At 51.4% G+C, this 24479-nt stretch overlaps 1 long non-coding RNA gene across 1 annotated transcript; it reads left to right on the top strand.

Annotated features, from left to right (window-relative positions):
• On the top strand, positions 1 to 24479 carry LOC117801175. Its single transcript, XR_004623701.1, has 3 exons — positions 1 to 1236; positions 12735 to 12976; positions 17674 to 24479. It is a non-coding gene; the product is annotated as an uncharacterized LOC117801175 (long non-coding RNA).

Here is a 24479-nt window from a genome sequence, read left to right as displayed (position 1 = left end):
GAAGGCATGGCGAGTGCGCATACCCTCTCTCCACCATGATGCCCTCTTCTTTCGAGTTCATCACTTGGGTGGTTTTGTATCCAGGGGTAACCACGGCCCTCTGCGTGTTCTGTGGAAGCAGCCACAGCCCCGGTAAGGGTGACTAGCCGCCCCCGAGCGCGTTCCTGGAAGGCGGACCCCAGAAGGGGGGCAGAGGTTGACGGTTAATTCCGTGTCTTGATTACCTGCAGCATTTTTTCTGTACTTTTAAAATAAAAATAGCGTTTTTCTGCTTATAACAAAAATACTCTTTGTAAACAGTTCCAACAAGTGAGATTGGAAAGTGGGAATTCGTAGCCCTTCCTCTGCACTGACAGTCATGGTTCTGGGGCCAAAGCGGGCTCACTATGAGAGGTGGGGGTGCCCGCGAAGGCCACCGCATGTGGGTCCCTTGTGGGTCTGATGGCAGTACTGCTGCGGGCCTCTGCTCTTCCCTCCAGCATGTCTGACCTGCATGTGTCTGACCTTTGGTCCCGGTACATGTGTGTTTGGACCAAGACTTAGTCTGTGCCCAGCGCTCACCTCTGTGGGCAGCAAGGGGAGACAGCAGGGGCTGGGGCTGCAGGGGACAACAGCATCTGCAGAGTTCTGCTTCCCCTCTAATTCCGTCTGGGGCTCCTGATGCTGGACAAGGACACATCAACACAAGTGCCCAGGATTGTCCACAGGTTCCGGATTCTGCTTGACGGGTCATCTGGCGCTGCTGACCCAGGTGGTTGGGGTGGAGTTGGGGGAGTATCTAGGGTGACTGGACCCCCTGCCCTTTCAGACAGTAGTGCCTGACTCGGAGGGGGTTCACTTGTGTTGAGTCCAGAGAATTCAGAGCTTGGGAAAGCCCGCTCCAGGTACAGATGCCACACCTGTGGGAAGCAGAAAGTCCTGCCTGCCCAGGAGCCCTGTCTCAGGTTTGTGAGGACCTTTCACAACCCCGAGTTACCCAGCAGGGGAGGACTGTCCACTGCGGATAGTGAGAGATAGTAAAGGAGAGGCCAGCCTTTTGGTGAAAGGTGGAATGTCTATGTCCCTCTTTCCTTAGGTGCCAGCGACTCTGCCCCTTCATCCTGTTCTCCTCTTGGGGACCCCACTTTCTGTCCAGAAGGAAGCCAGCAAGGCAGCTGGCTGAGCCTGTCCAGACCCAGCCAGCAGGTCAGTCTGCCCTGCGGACGCTGCCTCCACGGAACGGTGGGGAAGTACACGGTAGGGGGTGTTCTGCTTTCATGGGTCAGTGCACGGTGCCCTTCCATACCCTCCATCACTGTTCCCCGAATTCCTCCCAGCTGAGTGCCTTCACTCTGCTGGCTCCCATCTCTTGTACCTACACCCAGACACACAGACCCTGTCTCCTAAGGGAGAATGTTCGGGATACATCTGCGTGGCTGCGGTTCTCAAACTCTGGTCTCAGGATCCCTTTATGTTCTTGAAAGTTGGGACCCCAGAGAGCTGTTGTGGAAATGGCTTATATCTATGGATACTTACTACATTAGAAACGAGCACAGAAATTACAAAAATTACAAAAATATCCATGTGAAACTAAACCCATTACATAGTAATACGACAATGTATTTTTTTATGAAAAATATTTATTACATAAAACAAAGAATGTAGTGAGAAGAGAAGCATCATTTAGCATTTTTGCCCATTTCTGTGATGTCTGGCTTGGTAGAAGGCTGCTGGATTCTCATATCCACCTCTAACATTCAATGTGTTGTGAATTCTGGAAGACTCCACCATTTACCCACGAGGGAACAGTGTTACCAATGAAAACAGTGTGTACTTCTCAGAGCCCCTGTATAGGTCCTGGGGACCCGTAGGGACCTTGTACCACTCTATGACAACCACTTTTAGGAACAGTGGTTTCCCTGTGGTTGAGAGCAGGGTCAGGAAGAGGTTTAACCTTTGTTAATGGGAGTTGACCAGTCATCTGGCTGATGGAGGAATCTGCTGTCACCGAGCTGTTTCTTGTTCTCCTGTGACCGTCAGTGACGGCAGGTTCCTGGCTTCTTGCTGGTGAAGTGCTGTGTCCTTGCGTTTATGGTGGGAGCCGTGGAAAGGTTACGGGACTGCGTGTCGCCTGCCCTGGGCTCCCCGTGTTTTTCTTCAGGGGGTTGCAACCCTCTACCTGGGATGCTCCTGGCTGGGGCTGGCCGGTTGTTAAATGACCCATCGAGTTTTCTCTGGGCTCCCTGCCGGCCTGCCAGAATCTGTGCCTCTAAAGTTACTTTATTTAGCAGATAAGGGAAACAAGTATTGTTTTATCTGGGTGCTTTGTCCATTTGAACCCTTAATCTAAAGAGTTTATTTTATCAAGGAGTTTGTACATGTTAAAACTAAGATACAATTATTTATCAGTAAATAGATGTAGCCATCTGGAAAAAGGATCCAGAGTGCTGGGAGGCTGTTTTCTCTTGTGGATAGAATCCGTGTTAGGTTGTTCCTGACAGGCAGTTGTTTCTGTGTGTGCTTGTGTGTGCAGTGCAAGGGTGTGCTTGTGTGCTTATACATGTGTGCTTATGTACCCAGATATGGGCATTTGTGTGCACGAGTGTGTGCATGGGCTTGTACATGTATGCATGTGTGCCCGGGTGTGTGCTTGTGTGCGTGCGTGTGCTTACACATGTGTACTTATGGACCCAGATATGTACATTTGTGTGCATGAGTGTGTGCAAGTGTGTTTGTGTCCATGGGCATATGCTGTACATGTATGCGTGTGTGCCCGAGTGTGTGCTTGTGTGTGCTTATACGTGTGTGCCTATGTGCCCAGATATGTGCATTCGTGTGCACGAATGTGTGCAAGTGTGTGTGTGCATGGACATGTGCTCGTACATGTATGCGTGTGTGCCCGGGAATATGCTTGTGTGTGCAAGGGTGTCCTTGTGCACGAGTGTGTGCAGATGTGTTCGTGTGCACAAACATGTACTTATACACGTGTGCGTGTGTGCATGCAGGTGTGTGGGTGTGTGTGAGCGTGTGCCTGTGTGCTCGAGTGTTTGGGTGAGCGCCCCATCGACCTGGTGGTGCTCGCTGGCGGTGCTGGTGCCTCCATCCCTGTGCCCTTCCACGTCTGCCCGTGGCGCTCTGCTCAGTGGAGCCTGCATCACTCAGGTGTCATGAAACGACTCTCAGAGTACACTGAGATGGTGTTTTATGACTTTCAAGTGGAGAGCCTGTTCTGAAGCTGAAAAATAACTCTGTCCCAATGAATTGTGGGACAGACCTTGTCTTCTGCTGCGTGACCGTCTATCATAAAATGACGCTCTTATGGAACGTAATTGCTAGACTTTACAGCCCATATTTCATTAAGGATATTTGATGAAGAAAATAATGCTCGTTAATAAAGCTGGCCACATAAATAGGACTTGGGAAAATCACTCCATCAGAGTTCATTTTTTGATTAAAATTTATTAAAATTTAAATTGATTTTAATTAAGCTCAAATTACCTATTTCATTGAAAATATTTACATTAACAGTTATTTCATGGGTACTTTTTTCTGTCTGATACCCTGCCCTGGGGTCTCCTTGGGACTTGCATCCAGTCCGTCAGTTTGGATCACCCGTCCCGTGTTGGTGTCGTCATGGACTCAGGATGAGTCCTGTCCTACTTCTGGGAGGTGTGACTGTCTCAGGAGGGGTAGCTGGGCAAGGACTTCCTGTGTATGTGCTGATCGTAGGAATACAGTGTAAGTGGAATGAATGGACCCACCTGGTAGGTGTTATTTTGGGCCTGTCTTTGATGCGAAATGGCCTCTGAGTAGCTAATTCTCCCTCTGTCTCTGGGCCAGAAGGGTTCAGGGGGTGAATTTCCAGGAGACACCCTCTCCCTGCTCTTCACTTGGATCAGGAAACAGAATGTGACCAACACGCTGGGAGCCCTCTTTTCCTCCTTCCGTTTGCTTCCCTACCACTTACTCCTGACGACGAATGTCCTGTCCCCTAACAGCACGCAGTAGTCCTTCTGCTTCTAGATTGCACGTCCATGGATGCACACAGTGTGTCCTCTGGCGTGTCCGTCTGCTCTTTGCCCAGCGTCGATCGTGTGATACATCTGTGTTGTGCCTGTCATTTGTTCTTGTCTAACTGTTCTGTGATAGGGCTGTGCCACAGTTCACATCCGTTCTACTGTTGATGGGCATTTGGGAGGTTCCCGGGCGTTGGCTGTCACAGGTGAGGCTGCGTGTTGTCGTTGTATGCATTTCTGTTGGGCATGTACCTAGGAGTGGCTTTGCTGGGGAACAGGTTTGCGGGGGTCTGGCCTCGATGCCTGTCCCTAAGCACTTTCCCATGGTGCCTGTGCATCGACACCCTCCGGGGAGAGCGTGAGCATTCCAGTCCTTCCACAGCCTTGCCAGTGCTTGGTTCTGCGCGGCTTTTCAGTTTTAGCCGTTTCCAGTGTGCCCTCGTGGTGTTACTTTGCATTGCCCTGAGATTACAGAGCCCAGCATTTCTTCATATGGTGATTGACCACTTGGAATCCTCTTCTGTAAAAAATTATCTGTTCACATCTCTTGCCCATTGTTTATTTGGGTTGTCTTTCTTTTAATGATTTTTATGAATTATTTCTGTATTGTGGACACCAGCCCTTTGTTGGATGTGTGCTGGGCAGATTCTCTTCTGCTCTCTGGGTTGCCTTTTCCCCTCCTCTGCTGGTCTTTGGATACATGCAAGTTCTTAATTTTGATTCAGTAAAATGTATTATCTTCTTTTCTTTATTGTCAGTTTCTTAAACAATGATGTTGTTTTTAAATATATTTAAGAAATCTTTGTCTGCCTGCAGATATTTTTCTTTGTTGTCTTTTAGGCTTGTCCTCGCTGTCTGACCTTGAGTCTGCGCTCCATTTCATGCCAATTTCCACGGCGAGCTGTCGGGCTCATCTCTGTTTCCATGTGGATCCCTGTGGCCCAGTACTGTTCCCTGAAAGACCCCTCTCCCTGTGGATTTGGAGTGCAGCCTTTGCTGCTCTCATGTTACTGTATTTGTGTTGGTCTCATTCTAGAATGTTTTGTTCCTTATGGTGCCCGTTCTTAGGCCAGCCTTTTAATTACATAGGTTTATAATACATCTTGGTATTTAGCAGTCTAAGTCTTCCGTGTCTGTTTTTCCTCAAGATTACTGTTCCAGGTCCTTTGTACCTCCGTGTAAAATGTACAATACACTTGTCAATTTTCAGGCAGGTTCTGGTGGGATGGTGACTGAGACTGCATTGAGGACCACTTAGTCTGGGCACAGGGTGTGCTCTCCCCTTTGTTTAAATCTTAAATCTCACCTCTGATGTTTCCCAGCTTAATGTCCAAAGTTCTCATAAGTCCTCAGGCAGATCTAGGCCTGGACATTTGCCAATACTGGATGCTACTGTAAATGGTATCTTTTTTCAAAGCTTTTTCTCTCTCTCTTTTTTTGTCTGGTATGTAAAAATACAATAGATTTTTGCACATGACCTTGTGCCCAGCAATCTTGTTAAGTTCACATAGGAATGTTGATAGAGGCTGGTGCATTGTTTGGGGTTTTGGATACTGTCTGTAAATAATGCAGTATCTTTGTCCTCTCTGGCCCTCATGCCCTTCACTTCATCTTCTGGCTAACATCTCCGGGATGGTGTTGAGTGGACGCGGTGAGAGGGGTATCTTGGCTTCATTCCCGACTCGGGCTGATGGTCTGTGTCCTGCATTCTGCGTTAGGGTGCTGTGGGCTGCGCTGCGCCGTGTGGCTCCTGGCTGTGTGTTTGCTCTCGCGAACAGCCTGCTCTTCTCCCACCAGCCTGGCAGGCTGCGGCCACGGCGGGGAGGAGCTCGGACTTTGAGCTGTGGTCATTCCGTGCCCATGTGACGGGGCGCAGAGGATTGTGGCGAGTGAGGAAACATGTCATCCCTGCGTGGCCACATTTCTTTGTGGTCACCTAATACGATTTTTAAGAGAATGTTCCCTTAAGGATTTATAGTTTCTAAAACTTTGACTCTGGGAAGTTTATGGCTTATTCTGTGAAATTAGGTCAACTAAAATTTTTAAGAGCAGCTGCAGGAGAGAAGAACTATAGGTAATCCTAGATTCAGACGTTTGGTGAAGGAAATATTAGCACACACTTAAACTGTAGTGACGCATTTACTTCCATTTATTCAACATGGGGCAGAAATAAAAATAAAGAAAGAGCTGTCTTTACATAAATGCATGCTCCGTGTCAGAGACTGCCCAGTACATGGAGTGCCCATGCCTGTCTTTCTAAAGGTGCTGTGAGTCAGAATTCCAGAGTCCTCTCCTGCTCACCCTTCCAAATGTGGTCTTTTAATTCATGCCATAAATCAGGAAAGAATGTAGTCGTAAAAGCAGTTGTGTCTCAACTCATAATACGTTCAGCGTTTGTTCAGTTTTATCTGAAGTGTATGCTTCAGAGACGTGCACATTCCAGTTCCAGCTGTTCCTCGTGAGTAGGTTTCAGAAACCTGAGGCTCCTGTCATTTTTGAGATCTTAGTACCGTGTGCTCTGTGTTTTCTTAGAAAGGCAATAATCTATTGGTTAGTGAAGTGTTGTTAGATGTTTACATCGAGATGAAAGGAACCATATTGTGCTTGAATTTTATTTTATTTAAACTGTAAATTCCTGGTCTGTTTTTATATTGTGAATATTGCATTGGGTTGTTCAGGAACCTTCCACCTAGAGAGATGCTCGTGGCCCTGGGAAGAAAAGGGGAGAAGTATGGCTGCACAGGTCAGACAACTTTGCTGGGTTCTCCTCTGAGATTGGAGGGGGGGAGTTGCTTTCATTGTGGGATTGAGGTGTGGTATGCTTTCTTTGCCAGGAGTATAATTGAGTTTCCAGCTGTAAGATGCTCCTTAATGCCTTGATTTTCTCCGCTGTGTCTCAGCACCTGCCTGAAGATATGGCTGTCCCTCACTTAGCTTAGATGTTCTGAGGGCCCAGGGGCTCTGGGTGACCTGTGGCTCTGCCTTCCTCACTTAGCCTCTGGCTGCGCTGAGGTCCCGTGTGTCCCGCAGCAGCACGCGCTCCTGGATTAACCGGACCTTTGATGTCAGATGTGACCCTTGACTTTTCTTCTAGAGCCTCCGAAGGGCAGAGCGCTGTTGCTCTTGTGGTTACCTTTTGACCTCAGCCTGTTTTGAAGTGATTTCTGAGGTGGGTTTAGAACAACTTTTCGGAAGTTTATTCTGTTCAGCACCTTTTTGTTGGCGTGCCTACTGTGTGCCCATCCTCAGTTGCCAGCCGGGGAGCCGGTGCTACGGTCATTGAGCCTTCGTCCAGCCTGGGGTGGCTGCAGACGACAGTGGATGGACAAGCAGGCAGATGTGTCAGATAGCAGAGTGATGGGACTAGTGTGTGGGAGGGGTGGGGACTGCCATCCGGGCGCCCAGGAAGGGCACCTCTAGAGAGGAGGGAGCCCCAGAGAGGGAAGACACAGGAATTTCACGGGCCTTGTGCCTGGCTGTTCAGCCCCTCCTGTGTGTGTGTATGTGTGTGTGTGTGTGTGTCTGTGAGTATTGCTGGTGGCCACCAAGCGGTCTTCCCTGTGGAGTTTGTCCCATGAGGGCCCCTGGAAACTTCAGTGAATGCAGCCTTGCTCCAGCCCAGGAATGTCACAGGGGCTGGCCCAGGGCCATGCAGCTCACGGTGGGCTTGCTGGGCGGACGGGGCTCAGGCCTCCCGCCCTGCGCTTCCTCCCACGCCGGTATAGTGGTGCTAAGGGACAGATGTGTCTTGCTGGTTTTCGTGGAACTCGTGGCCAGGCCAGCCAGTGCTATCACAAACTGGCTGGAGCCACACTGGTGGAGTCCTGTGATGGGGAGGTGGGCAGCTGGGAGGATCGTGTAGTCCTGGCCGTAGGGAGCCACGGTCTGATCCCCATTCCCCTGTGGTTCTTCGTGGCATCTGCTGCCCAGTTCCTCACCTCCTCTGGTAACAGCATGTCAGGTTCCCTCTGGGGAGTGACCCCTTTCCCATTAGATTGACTTTGGTGGGCCTGCCGGTCAAGGTGTCCTGCCTTGCCCTGGCCATGTGGACTTATGCTGCCCAGCAGCTGGGGGCCCCTGGAAGGGGAGTCTCAGACAACGGTCCTCCGGGCACTGTCTGTCCCTTCCTGTTTCCGGGTGTCCACCCAGTTCTCCAGTACCCAGTTTCCTTCACTTGCCTGGATCACCAGGTGCATTTTTGTTGCATGAAACCATGAGCCTCTGACAGAGAGAGAGAGCACAAGCAGGAGGAGCCGCAGGCAGAGGGAGAAGCAGACTCCCCGCTGAGCAGGGAGCCCGATACGGGGACTCGATTCCAGGACCCTGGGATCATGACCCGAGCCGAAGGCAGACGCTTAACGACTGAGCCACCCAGGGGCCCTCACCTATTTGTATTTTTATACTTGAAGTGGGCTCCTTCTAGGCACCGTGGTGGGTGTGTAATGCTTGGGGAAGCTTTGTTTCAGTTTACAGCGCAGGACCTCTTCTCTCCAAGCCATGTTCAGTCCTACCTCTAGGACAGTGTTGTTTCCTCGTCTTCATTCCCATTCCTGTGGGTTAGGAACTTGCTCAAGGTCACGTGCTAAAATGGCAATCTGAGGTTCAGACCCAGAGCCCGGGACCCTGGCAGTTTTGGCTCTTGTGCCTGTGCTCTTGGGCATTCTGCTGTCCTGCGAGCCAGCAGCTGGCTGGACATTTGTGGTAAGGCCTCTCTGGGTTCATTTAAAGACCTGGGGCACAGAGTCTGCTGATAGACTCGGTGTGGCCGAAGCCAGAGAAACTGGGCCGAATGATGGGGGTCATTGGTTCACCCGAGAGCACAAAGGAAACCCTCCTTCCCCACCATCTCCTGGGATTTGTAGTGTCACCCTCCGAAACTGCCAGGACGCTGGGCAACTGTCTCTGTGGCACATGGAGCTGGTTTTCAAGCCGTGTGCTTCTGTGCTCCTGGTGTATTCCTCATTGCTCTTGACAGTCCAGAAGGCGTTGGTCTGCGTAGACATGGTGTGGCTCTGATGAGAGGATTGTGAGATGTGGGGGCACATTGTTTTCTGGAACCTTCAAGTTGATACGGCGTCAGGGAAGCTGATACGGGCGCAGTCAGGAAGAGCCCACGGTGCAGTGCATACCGGGTGTTAGGAGTTGAGTTGTGTCATCGTGTTCCCCCTCCCCCAGAAGATACGTTAGAGTCCGAGCCCCCAGGACCTCAGAATGAGACCTTATTTGGACGTAGGGTTGTTGCAGATGTCATTAGTTAGGATGAAGTGTTATTGGGTGGGTCGAGCCCCTCATCCAGGATGACTGGTGTTCTTAGAAGAGCATGGCCGTGTGAAGGCAGAGATGCAGGGAGAAGCCATGTGGTGGTGCAGGCAGTGTGCCAAGGAGTGTCAGAGATTGCCAGTAACCACCAGAAACTGGGAAGAGGCAGGAAGGGTTTCTCTACAGGTTTCAGAGGGTGAATGTCCTCGCCGATGCTTGATTGCAGACTTGTGAAACTCCCATGCCTCCAGAACCAGGAACATAAATTTCTGGTGTTCTAAGCCACCTGGTCTGTGGTGTGGTGCTACGGCAGCCCTAGGACGTGAGACCACTTCGTATATGTTCTGTCCTGTGACAAAGCACGCTTTCACAGCACGAGCTAGCCCACGGGCTGCTGGTGGAGGGGAGAAGGAGTCCACAGTGTGGAGATGGAGCTGGGCCATACTTGATTTTTTCCTATACGTGGATGCTTTCTGTGAGCAAGGGACAGGATTTGCACACGAAGGACTCTCAGACTGAGCGTGATAATCCGCAGAGGAATGTCATGCTGTTTGTGTATGTGTGCATGCGTTCCTGCCTCGGCTCTGCCTCCTGCTTGGCCACGTGCGCTGTCCCATGGTTTTCTCCATCGTAACATTTCGCCCCCAATTCCACAACTCAGAGGCTTCCCTTCTTCCTTTTCTTCTCCATCCTAAAACCATTGCTGCAGTAAAATCCTACATTTGCAGGACTTTTTATTTATTAGGAAGTTTATGTGTCTTTTTACAAACACTATGGTCATGTTTTTATTAGTGTTGTTATTGATCTCTGTGGTGTCCTAAAAAAATTGCAGTTTTGAATGGTCCACTCCAACCTTATTTTTTTTCAGAAGCCCTGGTATTTTTAGGATAGTTTCGCAGAGTGTGAAGTTCTTGTAGACACATGGATGGTAGCATAGCAGAAACTTCTGTTTTCTGTTTAATCTGCAGTTGGGAAGAGAGTCCGTCTCAGTCTGGCAAGACCGCACTAGGTCAGGGCCTGCTGGGCGCTGGGCTGGGGACCATGCATTTCAGCCGCCAGCGGTGTAGCTCTGAGAAGCAGATTTTGGCCAGCGTTACAGGGACACAGGATGGGGTAGGAGCAAGTACACATGGTCTTTTGGCAAAACTCAGGTCTGGACCGGAGCTATTCTTATTTGAGGATGAATGAACAGAAAATCCCCACATGGGGTCTCCCAGAACGTGGTGAAAAGGGAAATACCTGGAAACAGAAGACGAATATACCTCTGAAAGTGGTCACAATCAGAGTCAGAAAAGAGACATTTCAGAAAACCTCAGCGGGGAGAAGACATGGCTCAGTGGCTGGGTGAGGAAGAGGGGTGCGCTGAGTGGAGAAGATAAAGGACTGAGTTGTAAAGGGAAACGGTTGAAAATGGGGAGTCTGAGGTTTAGTTAAAATCTGTCTTAGAGGCCATAAGGAATCAAACTGATATCGTGGAAAATAGCCGTGCTGTGGAGAACATACTTGAGAAGACGCCCAGGAATGTGGAGTAAACAGCAGATGTGCCCGTGGCGAGAGAGGCCAGGGCTGAGGGGGACGCCAGCCAGCTAGGAGAGGGGTCTCTGAGGAAGCCAGAACAAGTTCCCCCAAAGTAGTAATCCAGGCCTGATTGAAGAGCATTCTCCTGAGCAGAAAAGAGACCTGTATGTATTGAAAGGTTCACGTTTGGCACAAAATAAACGAAAAGAGACTCATACCTTCTGACAACATTTTTGAATTTCAACATGAAAGAAAAACATTCTCGCAGAATCCAGACAGAAGAAAATGGCAGCAGTGGCATCATCCAAGTTCAGTCCCCAGAAGTCCCCTAGGGAGGAGATAGACGTGGGGTTTTGTGCACTGCCAAGGGTGGGGCCGGGCCTAAAGGTTTCAAGGGAGAAGTGTTTGTGTTCTCAGACTTTCTTTCTTTCTTTCTTTTTTTTTTTAAAGATTTTATTTTATTTATTTGACAGAGATAGAGACAGCCAGCGAGAGAGGGAACACAAGCAGGGGGAGTGGGAGAGGAAGAAGCAGGCTCATAGCGGAGGAGCCTGATGTGGGGCTCGATCCCATAACGCCAGGATCACACCCTGAGCTGAAGGCAGATGCTTAATGACTGCGCCACCCAGGTGCCCCTGTGTTCTCAGACTTTCATACCCAGCCAAGCTGGGACCTGCGTGTGAAGGGTACAGAGCCATCTGAGATTTGCAAAATAAACTATTTACATTGTCTTTGAGACAGTGGTGTTTCTTTCTGGCCAAGGGGTGAATGAAAAGTCTGAACTTGGGGTAGATGTCACTGTGTTTCCTAAGGAAACAACCAGATACAGAATAAGAGTTGTGAGGGTATCAATCCCAGAGTTAAAGATGACGTGTCATGGAAACCAGGAGATGGCTCACCTTTGGACAACAGTCCTTTTCGTGACAGACTGGTTAGGGTTCTCTGAGTACAAGCAATAGGCAAAGAAAGGGTCCTTGAATAATTTAATCAAGAACAGGAATCTGTCCCATCATTAAAGGAGGAGATGACAGGCCTCAGAGGAGCCTTGAGCCAGGGTCAGTAGGAGGTTTTCCATAGTTACCACTTTCTCAGTTTGTTTCCACTTTCTGATGGTGAGATCACAGGCGAGGGTGTAAGAATTCATCCATGATGCCTCCACACACAGGCCAACCCCTGCTGGTAGGAGTTCTCGTGCTCGTCTCCGGGCGGCTGTTTTCCGTGGAGGAGACTGGTCTCGGGAGTGGGTTTGATGAGCCGGGCGCGCATCACGGACTGGGGTGGGGAGGAGCAGCCCCTCGGAGGGAGGGGGCGGGCGTCTCGGCCCCCGATGGACTAGGCAGCAGCCTTGGAGCAACGGTGTGCCCGGGAGTGCTGAGTGACGTGGGGACGCTCCCGGCTGTAGTGTCAGCCCAGAGCTGGCGGTGTGCACGGGCAAAGGGCAGAGAACAGCAAGGAGACAGGTCCTAACCTTCCAGGTGCTGGCCTTGGGTGCCAGCATCGTGGTTGACTTGACACACTTAGCCGCGATGAGCACGGATTACTGTTAGAGTCAGACGCTGGAAATCAGCCGGGAAGGTGGTAATTATGAAGATGGAAACATGGGGGGGTGAGGAGGGAACTACTAGGGGGCAGTGGCCCGTGCAGAGCCGAGTGTGGACTGTGGGACCGCAGCGCCGTGAAGTATGGATGTCTGGGTGAGGGGCCGGGCAGGTGCGTGGTGGGAGTGGGCTGGCGCTGGTGGTGCCAAGGCTGAGAGCTGCTGCTCTGGGACGTGTCTTCACACTTATTTACTAACAAAACCCCCAGGTGGTTTTTGTCAGCAGAACAGATTCCACACGGGATGGTTTTTCCACCCATGATGGATCCGTGTGAACATGTACGTTGTTTCCCTAGTTAGACGTTGCCGTCCGCGAGAGCCTTCACCCCTTCACTGACACTGCTCTTCCTTCTCTAACCACGCAGGTCACCTCCTGAGAGCCTGCGGAAGACCCCTGCCCTCCTCTTGGATGACTCGGCCTGCGAGACGTGGTCAGCAAGACTGAGAGTTTCTGCCGCTGTGCGCCAACACTCCTTGCGGCTGTACTTGTATGTGTCCCTGGAACTTGGGGGCTCTTTGGAGCTGTCGTTTACGTGGAACTTGTGAGCCATTTTGAACCGCTTAAAGGAGTAGACGCTGCTAGCAATGAGCTCCCAAAGCCATCCAGGTAAGGCGAGGTCCGCTGCTCTCTTGGCAGACAGCAGGGCTCTCCTTTAGAAGTTGAGCTCGTGTGACCGTGCTGGCTCACTGCGTGGCCACGGTCGGTGTGTGACTGCCCAGTGCAGGGCAGATTGTGGATTCTTCGTCTCAGGAGTTTGGGGTCATGTCTTTGGCTTTGATTTGCACACAGCCAGAGTGGCATGTGGTTTCCATTGATGCCAGGAGAGGAGACTTGTACTTAGCAAGGTGACGTTTAGGTCAGTCTCTGACTTGGAAAGTTAATTCCTTGTTTAGTTTCTTTGTTTTTGAGGGGTCTTTGTGGAGCGGGGTGCTTCTGTGACGGGACCTCTGGGCTCAGTCTGAGAGGTAACGCCCCCCTCTGCACCTGCCTCGGTGGCCACAGGAGTCGCTGCTGGGGTCATGCTTTGTATTAGGCACGGCACGAAGATCCTGGCCTGCACCTGGGCTTCTCAGTTCCCTAAAAGGCTCAGATCTGGAGAGAAGAATTGACGTGTCTAAGGTCACAGAGCTAGTAAGTGGCCAAATGGATTAGAAAGCACATTTGTGGGGTCTTAGTTTCAGAAGGGTGCCACGGGCACGTGCATTCATCTCCTTGCAAAGCCACAGTGCGGATGCCTGGTTAAAGCCTTGAGTGCTGCCTTGTCCTGCCTAACGGGACCTGCCTGGGGCACAACCAGCACCATCTGCCGCCCGGTGGCCTCTTCCAGTGCAACATGGTCTTGACGAGTGCTCAGAGAGCAGTCTGTCCTGCATCCACGTGGGGGGGGGATGGTGGTGGGTAACTCAGGCAGGGGTGACGCGTCCTGGTGGCACCCACATCTCTGCGAGTGGGCCTCGGGGCCTGGCCTGGTAATGTGGAGACAGAGGTTTAGGTCTTTCCCTTTGGGATTGCCCCAGAACATTCTCACACCTTCCTTTGGCTCTGATGAGAGTTGTCAGAAGCTCCAGAGAGCAGGATTCCCGGTTATATTTAGATATGAAAGCTTTATTGATTTAAATTGTTCGTGTATTGATTGATAACAAAGCATGAAACAAAATTAAGCAGTCCGGATCGAAGTGCGTTAAGTAGACACTGAGCGGTGCCCAGCTCTCCTTGCCGCTCAGAGCACGCCACTGCTGTCGAGTTGGGGGGTGTGCCTCGTTCCTGTGTGTAAACATCGAGGGGCGTGCGTGCAAACATTGGAGTAGAATGTCATCATTCCATATGTGGGGTTCTGTGTTCTCTGTTTTTTTCCATTGTAATGTATTACGAGTGTCTTTTGATGTTGGTGTGTATATAAATTTCACTTATTTTTGATAGCTTGTAGATGGGTGTTTCTGTGGTTGCAGTACTATTTATGACAGCCCCCAGTCGGCATCCAGCAGTCACTGTACCTGTTCTGTACACACACTTCTGCAAGGATCTCCGTTGGACCAATTCCAAGAAGTAGAATTCCTGGGTTGGGGGGCATGAACGTCAGGTCCACTCTCACGTTGCTCCAGAAACGGTCTCAACTTACCTTCTCAGTCACAGTTTATGAGCGTACAGAATTTTCTCCGTTTGCCCCAGCGCCGGGTGGATGCAGTCCATTTCGTCGTTGTCAGTATGCGAGGGGAAAATGGTGGTTTGAATTTACATCACTGTGCACACAGGAGTGCACGTTTTTGTATAGACATAGCCAGATCTGGTCCATGCCACCCACGCATTTGGGAAGAATGCTCTTTTGTTCCTGTTTTCGTGTCTGAAGAAATCTATATGTGCACAGAGTTTCCTTATTCACAGATACCGTGTACTTACACGCGTGTCTTCTCTGTGTTGTTGATATGCACACACTGGCTTCACTGACTCATGGAAGTCAGTCTCATCTGTTTTGTGCCCGATTTCTACAAAAATGTGCAATATTCTTTTCACATTACTGATCATTTTCTGCTTTATATATTTCAGTGTGTTTTTCTGCACTTAAAAATTGATGACCGTATGTCTTGGTAGCTCAGTCCTCTTAACAAAATATATAGAATTTTTCTTCATTTAATGTTTCTTTGCCCAAACGTTTATTATGTCTTTTAAAAGCAGTCTTGCCCTAGGCCTTGCCTAGCTGATCAGCATGTCTGCACACACTCAGCTTAACCTTCCAGGTTGTCCTTCCGAGAGCCTTTGCTTTTTACGTGGAGGATTTGCCCACTGATGTTTTTTGCAGTCACCGTCCTAGCTGACTGTTGTTCCCCACACTGACCCCCGCTGTCTCTGTCCCTGTCAGTAGGTCGGAGTCTCCAGAGGTGGGGAGCTGGCATGGGGCTGCCGTTGCCTTACGAGCCTGAGCCTCACCCGTGCTGTGTCGGTGTGGACGTGTGTCATGGTGTGTGGTGGGCCTGAAGCCCCCGGGTGTTCCCCCTTCTCCCTGCCCATGGGTCTCCTCAGGGACCTGCCCTCCCCCCTGAGCAGCCCCACACAGACGGGCACACCTGTGGCCCCTCAGCAGCCCGGCTGCTGCCTTCTGGCACCGTGGCGTGCTGTGAGTCGGGCTGAGCTGTGGCTCGCCTTCCTTCCTGAGGCCGCGGCCCCCCCAGGTGAGGGGCTGCTTGCTAGTGGTTGGTTTCCCATCACTTCGATCCCCTGGGATTTGTATTTTCTAGGCAGTTCCCCCCAATTTTTTTCTGTTGATGCTGCCATTTTCCCATTGTCTAGTTTCACCATAAATCCTTCCATATTTTTATTTATGTCATTTTTTGTGGATTTCTGGGAGAAAGGGAAGTAATAGTTGTTCAGTTTGCTCTTTTGAATGAGAAACTTGTAGGTGTCGTTTGTCACTTTTCTCAAACCAAGGGGCCGAGTCCTGTTTGTGTGCCAGCACTGTTCGCTCGTGCAGTTTTCAGTGTCCCTGGCTGGGTGCCTCCTTTCCTCGTCTCCTTGTCTCCTGGCTGTCCCTGGTCTGCCATGCTCCCTTGGGGCTGTGTGGTTGCGCCCCACCAGGCTGGGGAGAGCCAGTTCCGTGTGGTCCCTCCTCTCGTACTTGGCAGCGTAAGTTGGATTTACCCAGATGATAAAATGACCTTTTTGTTTGATGCGTATAATTTTTCTCTTCCCTGTTTTTCTTTAAAACTCCCTCTGGTGTTGGGTGAGGTATGCATTATGATTTTATTGCTGTGCTTTCTGAACTTTGCCAGAGCCAGGCCCTGGTTCTCTGACGTAAAACTGTTAGCTGTTGGGGTTTTATTGCACTGAATAACTATTCCTAATGATGTGAGCAGCCTGGGGAAAGGCCTGGGTAATCTAGCCTACGAGAACTCCTCTTGGATAGTAAGAAGAATGAGAGCAGGTACTGAAATATTAGGCTTCTTGCCTAACCCAGTGCTCTAAACTTTTCCCCGCTGGGGATGTGCCGAAACAGGTCAGGATGGGCCATTGGGACACAGGGCGTCTTGCTTTGGAGGCACGTCCCTGGTACAAGACTGATGGAGGATGGACACGCGTGTGGACCTCCTAGCAGGACAAGCAAAGGCTCCCTTCTTCCTCTGCCCTCCTTGTAAATCCCAGAGAGCCCGCAGTGGAGTCTTGAGGACTCGTGTGTGGTCTTCCAAACCGTGTTCTTGCTAGAAAACCGGTTGAGCCGGCCTGGAGTGGAGTCACTCAAGTGTCCTATCTCTCCCTGTATCTTTGTGAGAGGGTGTACGGTGTTGAGTTAAAAGCAGGAGAACTATTTTGAGGAAAACTTGTGTATTTAAGATCAGTGTTTCAGTTTGGACCATTCTCTGATTTCTTAATATTTTGTTCAGTGTGAAATAGCCCATGCACATAAAAGCAGCTAAAAAGTCTGTGTTAACAATAAGTTAGTGATGAGTGAGTTTCGACATAGTCTGATTTCTTCAAACCGTCGTAAAGTTTGAATCCTGGAAGTCTCCTGGGGCAAGGCTGTGCCTCTGGCTGGGCTGAGCTGGGGCTCTGGGCTTCCTTCATCTGGACGCTCTGCTCTTCCTCTGTTTGATCCTGAGTCTGTTTGTTTCAGTTTGGCTGCCAAGGTTGTTATGTTTTAATATAGAAATTATCTCAGAAAGGAACATTTGTATGTCATTTAAATCATGCTTTGCAGTGATTGAATGTCTCAGGAATATTCCACAGTTTTAAGGGGGAGGAAATGAATTTGAGGACATGCCATTAACACAGGGAAGACATTGGTTTGGAGCTGCTGGTGACAGGCGGGCTGTGGACCCCGAGCAAGGGTCTGGGCCGCAGGTGGCGGAAGGAGAACTGGGGAGCCGGGAGTGGCCTTGCACGAGGCCTGGGCAGGCCCCGGCTCAGACTGTCAGGAGAGGTATGCTGTGCAGCCAGCAGGTGCAGCTGGCTGGCCGGAATCCTGCAGTTTAGGTGAGGGGACAAAGCCTGTGTTCTTGGCCACCAGAGGACGGGAGCAGCCAGTGATAGCTGCAGCCCAGCTGCTTCAGGACCTTCTGGGAAGGTGTGAGGGAGCCCCCAGTGGCTGATGGATGGGGGTAGGCTGGGGGGTAGTTCTGGTCAGGGGCAGCAAAACTGAGCCCCAAGGACACGGGCTGGGGGCGCTGGGGGAGTAGTAGACCAGGTCCCAACGCCCTGCCTAATGCAAGTGTTTCGGGGGAGGGGTGGGGGGCAGGCAGGAATTGCCTCCCTGGTTCCAGCTGAGGTTTGGATGGGAGATACTCGCGCCTCTTGCATTTGCCTGCCGTCTACAGGAACGCCTTCCGAAGAGCCCGGCGCGGCTCCCGTCTGCTGCGGCGGCCCGCCAGGCGTTCTCGGAGCGCCCGGCGCGAGAACATTTGCAGCTCTTGAACCGTCACCATCCCGGTCCCCCATGCTGTCATTATCTGCGATCTCAATCAGTCAAGGTTTGTTCTGGAAATGATGGAGACATAATGACTTCTTTTTCAACCTACTTTTTTTTTCCTTTTTTTTAATCCTCAAATTGTGTTTTGTCTTTTAAAAATCACGAATACTCAGTCGTTACGAAAAGCTTGGAAAATTCACTGTCAATGGAGCATTGATGGTTTGTTTTGGCAATTCTCTGAAAATTCTTATACAGTATGTGGAACATTTGCATTTATGTCCTTTTTTTCAAAGCCACCATTGTAGAAATGCAAATTTCTGAGTTCTGAGATGCTGAATGTTGGATGATTAATGATATTGAAATTTAAGAATGAACTTGCGGTGTATATTTGACATAGAAAACCCAGTGCGAGAATGATTAGAAGCCATTGAGCACAGTGTGGCAGTGGAACAGAAAGGCCTTCATGGATGCGCCTGGCGGCGGGGGGCAGGTCTGGCGCGGACAGGTGCGGAGATGTGCGGCCACCTCCAGACGTCAGGCTGGGCTCTGCTTAACTGTAGACGTTGAAAACTTGTAATAGTGACAAATCCATGTTGGTTTCTTGAGTGCTCCAAGCCAAGAGGCGCCGTACTCTCAGGATGCCAGAGTGAACAGCATGTCCATTCTGAGTCATGGTTTGCACCTGTCGCATTTGGGTTGCATGATGACCCTGTGAAGCGGGCTAGTGCACCATGATTCCTGTTTTGTAGATGAGGAAACCGGTGTTGACTGCTGCCGGGTGTGTAGCTTCATGTCAGGCGGCTAATTGGAGGCCAGCCTGGAACAAGAATTGGTTCCCTGCCCTTGGGGGGGGGGTATGCCCTGTGCTGGCAGACGCTGGGTGCACTGGACTGTGTCCGAAGGTGATCCAGCTGACCTGCATGGAGCTTCCAGGCCCTGTAGTGTGGTTCATGGGATGAGAGGAGGTGGGCGGGGGCATGCCCCACCCCTCGAAGGGATGTGTGAGGTCAGGACTGGGGAGCCAGATCAGAAAGCAGGGCAGGAGCTCACTTGCCCAGGTGGGGCACTGGGGGCTGGGCCCAGGGGCCTGGAGGTGGGAGCTTGGCGTGGCGGAGAGGGAGACAACAAGCAGAGAGGTAGGTGTGGGGTACTGGCTCTGGGGTAGGACGGGTGACATGTTTCTAATTCCCTTGGTTCCAAGACCCTGTAGGTGCTGAGAAGGGGTTGTGGGCCTGAGTCTCCTGCCCCTTCGTGCTGTGCCCTCCCCTGGGACACACGCTTGGTGTTCCGTTGTTTTAAATGAGCGTTGTTTTCCGTGGTTGCTTTGGTGCCGCTTGCCATGTGACTTGGGAATATTCCTGGACTTACTCTGAACTTCTCTTTGCCAATTCTTGGACTGGAAGCTGACTGGGTGATTGGCAGACCTGGTTAATTTGGGAGATTTGAGTTCAAACTTCTCATTTTGTTTCTACTTAAGAGTCTTTTATTTGCTTATTTCATGAGAACATGATAAAAGGTAGTCGCTTTTAGGAAAATAACGGTTAAGAAAAAATTAAATCTAAAAATCAAACTTTTAGGAGCATATCTGGCTTTGTGTTTTTAAATCGGTTTGCTCTTAGCCACTTAATCAGTAAGATACTGGGCATATTGGCTTTTAAGGAGTGATAAGCAGTGTATGATGAAAAGAAGCCTTATGTTCCATATTGGCCCCTCCTTTCATTCCCCTTTCTAGAACACAAATAGGAAAGATAAATTATGCCTCTCGCGGATTGAGGGCACCGGCTGATGGGAGCTTGGTCCTGGGGCGAGCAGCCCACGCAGGGCGGGGAGCGAGGTGGCTGCTCCCCAGGAGGGCTGCACTGGGTTTGAGGCTTGGGTCATCTTTTAGGGTCGTAAACCCAGATGTTCTAGGGTGGCCTTTGCCCTGTTGGACTTCAGGCTCCCTGTCACCCTTGGTCCTTATCACCCCCTCCTCCGCCCAGTGTTCCTGCTGCTGTCCCTTGAGTGCGATGATCCTGACTTGGAACATTCCATGCTGAAATGCAACTTCAGAGCTTTGGGGATTTTAATGCGAAAACCAACGTGTCATGTTACAACCATTTCCTCACTTTTGCTAATACCGCTTCCTTTTGAAAGGTAGTAGGTGAGGCTTGCTGCAAAGTGATACGATTTTTAAAATAAAATACATAGTTGTCTTATATTAACTTGTTCCATTTCAGATAGCATTTGTAAAGAAGTATGGAAGTTTCGTTTAAGCCCCTTGATGTTAAGTATGTGTTCGTCTCTAATGGGGGAGTGTTTTCGCACAGAACTACCTTCCACAGCCCAGAGGAGCTCCTCCTCTCAGTGCCCACTGTCCATGTGTTGAGGATTCCTTGTCCTTGGTGAGCCTTTCCCGGGGAACTTTTGCGGTTGGTGGCAGTTGTTCACTTTTTACAATCTTTAACTCTTAGGCTGTGTTTTAGAAGGTCACTCCTTAAGACCTGGTTGTTGAGGGCTAAAGCCAAGAGGAAACCTTGCATTTTAAGAGCTGAAGATTCTATTGTGATTTGTTTGCATTTGTGGCCAAAGTTTATTCCTTTCAAAATGTATACGAATTTTCCTAGGAAATCCTTTGTAGAAATTGGCCTTTTATTATAACTGTGTTTCTTATCGACTTGTTGGTTCAGTGGGATCTGTGAAATGCTGTTGGAGTTCCAGAGAATTCCATGGGTCTGCTGTCAGCTCACGGAGGTTTTCTAGACGCTGTATGAAGAGCCCTTTCTAACCCACTCACACCTGCTGCGGTGTGGGCGCGTGGAGCAGAAATTCTCCCTTCGGAGTAGGGCAGCGCGTGCAGCCTTCTCGGCTCTCCTCGTGTTTAGCTCATGTTGATTTAATCCAGACCAGGGCTGCCTGGCTGATTCTAAAGCCCCATCTCCCCACCATGGTCTGACATACAGAATGCAAACCTGCTCGTCGTTCTTTTGTGCTTGAAAAGCTGGGGGGCCTAGTGCTGTCTTCGCCTGAATGCCTGCGGTGGCCTCGTGGCCACGCAAGGGAGGCGCTCTTCATCCCGGGTCCCCCGCGTGTGCCCCCACGGCGCCGGCTGCTTCAGTGCTGTCTCACAGACAGGATCAGGGGAGCGGGGCAAGGCGGGGTTAATTGATTCTTTCTTCGGTGCTGGTAGACAGAAAGAGTTTTTAGAAAGTTTGAGAAGGCATTGGGGGAGCTGGACACATGGGAAGCAGAGATTCTCACTGGGAACAGTCGAACTGTCTGCTCTGACATCTTTCTGTGATTTGGTCCCTTCTGTTCCTCCCCAGCCATCAGGAGCACTTTGTACGACATTGTTTCTCCTAGCGGCGTGGAAGGGTAGGTGGGACTGTGTCCACATGAGCACGTGAGGGGCACAGGTCAGCCTCTCTGTGGCCGGTCCAGCCCCGGTTCTCGGCAGGGCTGGGGGTGTCCTGGATGTGAGGGGGTGGCAGCGCCTGGCAGGTGACAGGCCACTGCCTAGAGCCTGGACACCACATGTCCTGGACAGCTGCAGAGACCGTCCTAGCTCAGTGGTGCTGGAGAGGAAGGCACTGGGGGGCAGGGGGGCTTCCCCCTCTTGCAGGTTCCCAGCCTCTTCATGGCCCATCCTGGACATTGGCCGGCACCTCTGTGGGGATCAGACTCACACAGCCTGGCGGCCCTGGCTGATGTAGACGTGCCTTTCTTTGCCCTTGGCTGGGCTTTCCCTGAGCTCTCCGAGAGGCCGCAGGACTTGGTGCGGGAGAACCACCAGCTGGGGTGTTTGTGTCGTAGGTTTCCTCTGTCTTCTGATCCTACGTGGCCCCTGTTACGTGAGGATTTGGAGACCAGTTTGCGTGGGTACAGCCTCAGCAGTCGTAGCTCCTAAGGAGGTGGCATTTGGAACCCTTTCCTAGTCGGTTTCGGGGGACGCTGGGCTGTGTGTGTCATTCTAAGGGAGGAGTCTGCTCTGGCCGAGGGATGTTATTTCAGACATCAGGACTGTCTGTGAGGAGAAAAGAGCAACTAATGTCTTTCTTGACTTGGTTAAACTGCCTGAAAGAATATCATTTTAGCATTTCTCAACAATTTCCAGTTCTGAAATATTTGGGCTTCCCCTGGGGGATGGGCAGGGGCAGGGGCTGGGTGAGCCACGGGCAGAGACAGCTCTGTGTGCCGACCATGCCACCTCTGCAGGAGGAATGTCAGTGGGGTTTGTTGGCCTGGCCTGGTCGTCCTTGATGGTGGGGCCATGCTGCCTCGGACCAGGCCCTGGCCCTTCAGAAAGGCCCCTGGCTTTGGTTTTTGTTTCCAGGCCAGCGCCTGCTTCGTGGTTTCTAAGAGGGCAGCACGGTGGCAGATGGGTAGGTGATCTTGTTCTTTCTCCCTGGAGGGGCCTCCACTGTGGCACTGGGGGTAGGCTTCCAAGTAGGGCCGTCCTGTATTTACAGTCAAAACCAGACCCTTCTACAACAGAAAGGGGGTAGACATTCAGTATCACCTGGGCCTGGCCTGCCACACCTGGTTGGATGGTCATCCTCATTCTTACCTGGAGGAGTTTGGGTCCAAGAGGGCAGCCAGTGTTCACCTGGACAGGAGCAGACAGGTAGCCCATGCATGAGTTCCTATATTCATTTGAGACATTGCTTGAAATCACTAACCAAGATAACATCTTTACCATTGTTTTCTACAAAGCCAGGTTCTGTATTTTCTGATTTTATGTAAACTAAAACACAGTTTTCACAGATTTTTGTTAAATACAGGTTTCCTATGCCTTCACAATTTTTTGGGAAACCTTTCAAGTCAATTCTACACACTTGTTCTTGTTGGAAACAAAAATCTCTATCACTGGGAAGCTGAAACCAAGCTCGGGTAGACTCTCGGCGTGGGGCATGAGCTGCGAGGCACGGGCCATGCCTTGTGTGGCCCAAGAATCCTGCTCCAGAACCTTCCACCTGTGGCTTTTGAAATGTTCTCTGTGGCTGCGTCTCTTTTGCCTTGGATGCTTAGGGAATCTTCTGGATTGACTGAGCTGAGAAGCTCATTGAATATGGTGGTCTCTCTCTGGGAGTAGGTAGCTCGAAGTCCATACACATCCCGTGGCGACTGCAGCACATTTAGAAAGCTGCCCAAGAGAAAGGACAGGTGTCCGCTTGCTCACATTTTTATGCAGTGATAGGTGAATTTTGAACATCAGCTTCTAGTTCTGGATTTACAAGACAAGCGTGAGTAGACTTTGGATGGGATAGTTACTCAGCAGCGCTAGGCCAGGCTGTCCAGTGTCTGCACTTGGGGCAGGGTGCTGTGAGCTGAGGATCAGACCCAGGTTGGAATCACAAAGATTTCAGTGCACTCTGCCCAGGTTGGAAAAGGCTTCCCGTAGAAAGAGTTTCAGGTACCTCTTGAGTGAAGGGAAGCAGGGGCCCAGGTTAGGCTCAGGTCAGAGGAGAGGGTGACAGGGGAGGCTGCCTGGCCGCGTGCAGGGAGGGGAGGGAGGGGAGGAGGAGAGGCAGCAGGCCTCAGCTTTGGGCTTCAAGGGAGGAGCTCTGGAAGGTTGCAGAGCAGTTCTCTTGGGGACGGAGGTGGGACGGATGCGGCTGGTGGCCTGGAGCACCCATCTGAGCACAGAGATTTCCCTCTGCTCTTTCTGGAATCCTCTCTTGTCTGTGAGCAGCCTGGCGCCGGCTGGTGGGTGGGGCTGAGCCGCACCTTCCTTCAGGGCCATCCCTGAGTGCCAGCCTCTGCTCAGACCCATTTCTGGATCTTTCTCTAAGCCGGGCCCCTGGGATTAGACATCAGAGGGGTTCCCTCCCCTTTCTCATTTCCTTTTCCCTCCGCTGGGATAGCAGTGTACAAAACCGAGCCAGCTTTCCTTGTCCTTGTTCGGCCCTTGTCCCAAGCCCGGGCTGGGTCCAGGCTGTGATGGCTCCCGCGGGGCCGGGTCTGCAGTCATCGGCCCGAACGGTCGTCGTGGCGGCTCGCACCGTTCCTGGAAAGCATGCTCACATGCAGCCGGGGCCACGGGGGTGCAGCCTGGCTCTTCCGTCGCCGTTGGTCTGTAGGGAGCGGGAGCTGGCTCTGGGCGGTGCGGGCCCTGTTCATTCATCCTTCTTGCTGGATGCCTGTCGGGAGCTCAGGAGGGGACAGGAGCGACAGCCCGGGCTGCGACTGCCTGACGGGCTCGCTCACTTGTCGCCACAAGGCCTGATGAAGATGGAAGCCTTTGATCCTTGCTCCTTTTCTGCCAAATTTAGGTCTTGCTTTGTTGCCTCGCTTGCGTCCTGATTTCCTCCTGTGATCCAAGAGGTAAGTGGCTTCAGGTGGGGTTTTCTGTTGACAGAGAAGCTCTGCGCCATGGGTGCCCTTGCGGGCCGTGGGGGTCCGTGCGTGTCCGTGCATGTACGTGGGAGTCCGTGGGGGTCCGTGGGGGTCCGTGTGTGTACGTGGGGGTCCGTGGGCATCCATGGGGGTCTGTGCATGTACTTGTGGGTCCGTGGGCGTCCGTGCGGGTCCGTGGGCATTCGTGGGGGTCTGTGCATGTACGTGGGGGTCCGTGCGGGTCTGTGGGGGTCCGTGCGGGTCCGTGGGGGTCCGTGCCGCCGCCTGCTCCCTGCAGCCCGAGTGTGCATCGCGCGGGCGGCTGAGGCCCAGCCACCTGGTGCCGTGGTCTTCAGAGGCCGGCCATTTGTGTGGCAGCCAGCGGCTGTTCGGGGCCAC

This window comes from Ailuropoda melanoleuca, chromosome 2 (genome assembly GCF_002007445.2).
Source record: "Ailuropoda melanoleuca isolate Jingjing chromosome 2, ASM200744v2, whole genome shotgun sequence".
Classification (NCBI taxonomy): domain Eukaryota; kingdom Metazoa; phylum Chordata; class Mammalia; order Carnivora; family Ursidae; genus Ailuropoda; species Ailuropoda melanoleuca.
The sequence above is the reverse complement of the archived record's forward strand: the minus strand, read 5'-3'. Positions and strand labels throughout refer to the sequence as shown.